The sequence below is a fragment of the Lynx rufus genome, unplaced genomic scaffold (genome assembly GCF_022079265.1).
Source record: "Lynx rufus isolate CCGP_SWC_20201006 ecotype Redwood Valley unplaced genomic scaffold, mLynRuf1.p SCAF_4, whole genome shotgun sequence".
NCBI lineage: Eukaryota > Metazoa > Chordata > Mammalia > Carnivora > Felidae > Lynx > Lynx rufus.
The window spans coordinates 21,173,767-21,178,208 of NW_025814856.1; positions in this window are offsets into that span (position 1 = coordinate 21,173,767).

Genomic DNA, 4,442 nt, shown 5'->3' on the forward strand with positions numbered 1-4,442 from the left:
CCCCAGCCCTAAGTGTTTAGGCACCAGCCCAGGCTGGGGAGGGGTAGGAGGCAGAAGAGGAAGTGGGAGAGAACCGAGAGAAGCTGGAACTGGGCCTGTACTGGGGCCTGGACAGTGAGGGGGAGACGGTTTGAGGGGAGGCCGAGTGGGGGGCAGAAGGCCACTCAGGGCCTCGGCCAGTGTCTGGGCTTCATCTGGTGGGAGTCATGGAAAGGGGGCTGTTGAACAGGAGAGTATTTGTACCAGGTTCTAGAAGGTTCCTTGGGCTGCCACACTGAGAATGAGCTGAGGGGATGGAAAGAGGTCAAGAGGTGGTTGGAGGCCATTGACTGTCACCTGAGCAGGGGGAGGTGATGGAGGTCTGGACTAGGATGAATGGGGCAGGAAGTGGCACATTGGGGGTCATGTAGGCAGTAAAATCAATAGGACCTGGGGCGTTAGTGGGGAAGAGCCCTGTGCAGTCTCATGGGAGCTGCCTGAAAGCTTCCTCTTTGTGCCAGCATGCATCTTGCAGCTTCGGTGCTGTTTGACTGCCAGGAGGCACTGCGGCAGCCCGGGGTCTCTGGTCCATGAGTCCGTTCCTCATGGTGGCGGTCCAGTCTCCTCCTCCCAGGATACGCAACCCGGGCCTCTGCTGACGGCCAGACTGGCTAGCGGCTGAAACTGTGTCCCTGAGATCAGCTAACGTGCGATTCCCCCCCACTCCTACCCTGGTGGACCCCAGCTTGGCTCCAAATGCTCTCTTGTAGAGAGAAAGCTTCTCATCCGGTTCTGAATTGGGTAGTGGTCCCTTGTCTTTTGAGCACGGAGGAGGAGAGGTGGAAACCCTCTGAATTCAGGGTGTGGCACATGGACAGGAAGTTTCTGTTAAAACCCTGGTCAGCTGCCCTCCACCCTCCCCTCCGAGAACATATGTGACGAGCGTTACTTACTGAATGCTCAGATCTGAAGTCACCAACAGGAGCATCAAGACGGGCCGTGTGTAACTTGTGTACCAGTAAACTCCCCCTTGGTGAGTGATGGAGACTCAGGCAGAAGCAGGAGGCAAGCTGTGAACTTGGTGGATTTGGAGGCTCTTACATACTGAACTACGTCCCTCCTAAATTCATAGGTTGAAGCCCTAACCCCAATGTGACTGCATCTGGGGATGGAGCCTCTAAGGAGGCACCTAAAGGTTAAATGAGGTCATGAGCAGGGGGGCCCTGACCCAGTGGGACTGGTGCCCTTATGAGAAGAGACCCCAGATCGCACGCTGTGTCCACACGTCTGTGGAGGGCAGGCCACATCTACCAGCCAGGACATGGGCTCTCACCAGAAGCTGGCTGGTACCTCAATCTGGGACCTCCCAGCCTCCAGAACAGTGACAACTTAGTTTCTGTTGTTGAAGCCACCTCGCCTGTGGGATTTTATTATGGTGGCTTGAGCCGACTAACATAGAGGCTTCCGCAGCTCCTGGGCCCCTCCCTGCCCCTCCCATTGTCCCTCCCAGTTCCCAGAGGGGCTGGGAGCAGGATACTCCCGGTGTCAGGCCCAGGTCATAGGGGCAGCAGCAGGACCCCCAACCCTGAGGACAGCCCTGGAAAGTTCCCAGCCTTTTCCTGCCTTGCCAGCTGGACCAAAGGCTTGTTCTTCCCACAGCTGCACCTGGCCTCAAGTACGTCAGCACCAAACGGGCGGAACACAGACCCTGCGTTCCCAACCTGGGCCTCTTTGTGGCATCCACTTCAGGGGAAACTTTCTTCCTCTTGCACTAGGGGCCATGTCTGGGTGACCCCCTTTCTCTGGAGTGGACAGTGGTAGCAGTATCCCTGCTGGGGGGCCCCACTCAGCCGCCACTTGGGGCAGGGGAAGGAGCCCTATGGTTGTCCCCTCCTCTTCCCGCTTTCTGCACTTACGTACTGTCTGTGATCCATACTTCAAATCCACATATCCAGATCCCCGAGGGTCAGTGATTTCTGGAACCCTGCCCAGGGCATTTGCCTGGTGTCCCCTTGATGTCTTGTTACCTCTTCCCCTTCCCAGAGGGGGACAGAGAGAGCATAGGGAAGGCCCAGGTGGGCCATATTCTGGGGGGGGGGGGGGTGGTGGTGACTGGAACATGCCTCCAAAATGCTTTAGTTATAAAAGTAATATCCTCCCAAGCCCCGGATCCTGGAGCCCGGGAAGCAGGGATAGACTGTTTGAGGTGGTGGCTTTCCTTGTGAGGGGGACCCAGGTCCCTACCTCCAACACACCATCTGGGAGGAAATCTTTGGTGGGATTGGACAGCACAGTTATGACCCCAGCTCTGCAGCAAGAGGCATCTGTGTGGCTCTCAGCCCCTCGGAAGCAGAGGAACTTCACTGAGGGAAGGATCATTTGGCCCCCCCCCACCCCCTAACTGCAGGTGACGTATCTCACAGTCCTGCCTCCCCATCCTCCTCACAGAAAAAAAAAAAGGGAAAACCCTTGGGTCCTATGAATGAGAAAGACATGAACACTGGTAAAATGCGAGTAAGTCTGTGGTCACTTAAGACATTGTGAAAGTGTCCATTATCTGGTTTGGTAATGTGCTAATACGTAAGATGCCATCATTGGGAGGAAGCTGGGAGACCGCTATACTTTGTAACTTCTTGTGAATCTATAATTCAAAAGAAAAAGGATTTTTAAAATGACAGACCCACAGAATAGGGTAAAATATTTGCAGATCATAAATCTAATAAGGGACTTGTATCCTGAATATATACAGACAACTCAAGTATCCATTAACTGATGAGTGGATACATAAAATATGGTATATCCATACAGTGCCGCGAAAAACTAACAGGTGTTGGAAACCAGCCTGGGCTGCAGCAGGTGGAACCCTGTGTGTCCTGAATACTCGTCTGTGGTCACACACAACCCAGTGCCCACTCTACCGGTAGAGCTGGTGCCCTTGCCTGGGACTCGCTCTGAATTGCAGCTGTCTTCAGCCCCCTGGCACAGTGCTAATGGTACTCCTGCATCCCTTACTGCGTCCTCACAGCAGCCTTATTAGGAGGTGCTGCCGTTATTCCCATTTCACAGATGAGGAAACTGAGGCTTGGGGAGATGATCCCCCAGTGGCAGAGTGGAGAGTGGCGCAGGTGGGAACAGAATACAGGTCTCTTACACCAGAGGGTTTTGGTCTGCGGAGATTTCTGAGGCTGCCACCTCCCTGCCTGCCCCTATGTCAGGCTTGCAAGTTGCAGCCTCCTTTGAGCAGCTTGGGGACTGTAAATGACCCCATACACCCCCGTAGCCATGTCACGTGCATGACTGTGTGGTGTGAAGAAATGTGATCTCCAGCTTCCCCTCTTTGCCAGCTGGGCCGGGAGGGCCTTTCATTGGTACCAGGCAGGAGTCTGTCCTGGCATGGCCAGGTAGTACCAGGCATGGCCACGAGATGGCACACCCACCTCCAGCTCTGTCTGGATTTCCTTGTGCTTCTAAGGCATCGCGGTACCAGGCATGGCCACCAGGTGGCACACCTACCGCAGCTCTCAGTCTCGGGGCTGCTGCCTGCAGACCTTGGTGGTTTTTGTTCTATGGTTTTGCTGTTTTTATCTTGGATTATACAAAAAGGGGCAATCACACTTGTGTCAGGACCCAGTGCTGTGGCTGAGAGTTATCCTCCCCCCACCTCCCTTTCCCATGTAGTAAGAGAGGGCTAGACTGCTTCCCACGGCCCCCACATGTGGGCCTTCTGTAGTGCCTGCTCCCCCCTCGCCCCCCAGCTGAGCTCAGGCTGGTAGGGGGAGAACTAATCCTCTGGTCACAGGATGAGAGAACCAGTAGTGGGGCAGGCCTGGCACACAGGTCTGCGGAGCCCATTAAGCGTGAAAACAGAAGCTCCTGGACCCGCTGTCACATGGAATCCCAGGCTCCAAAGGCAAGGCCTGGGAACCTGCATCTTCATAAACTCTGCACACGGGATTGAGAACTTCTGGTCTGTGGTGCCGGGTTGCAGCTGGGCCTCCTCGTTTGCCTCACCACCTGCCGCTCTGATGCCAACCTGAGGGGGTGACCTTCCCCAGGAGAGGGACTGCCCTGTTTCTCTCTGCTTCTCTGAGGCTACTCATTAAGAGGACCTGAGGAGCTGGGACAATAAACAAATGCGCCTCCCTACCCAGGGAGACCTCTGACCACAGGGCTGTGAGGAAGGTGAGGCGGCCCTGAGGGGCCCTCCAGACTAGGAGGAGGCTCCCTCACCTCCACGGGGCCCGCTGGCTGAGGGTGAGGTGAGATTGCGTTGTGGCCTCTGGGCTGGAAGGCAGGCTGCAGTTTAACGTTGTCTGGCGGTGTCTGGGGGCAGGAGCAGTTCTGGTGGTTGAGGGCAGATGCTGGGCCCAGGGGAGGTGACTGACCAAGACCCAGATGCCTTCCCTCGCCCTCTACCAGCACTGGCTGCATGCACATCAAATAAACACTTCAGGGATAATTCA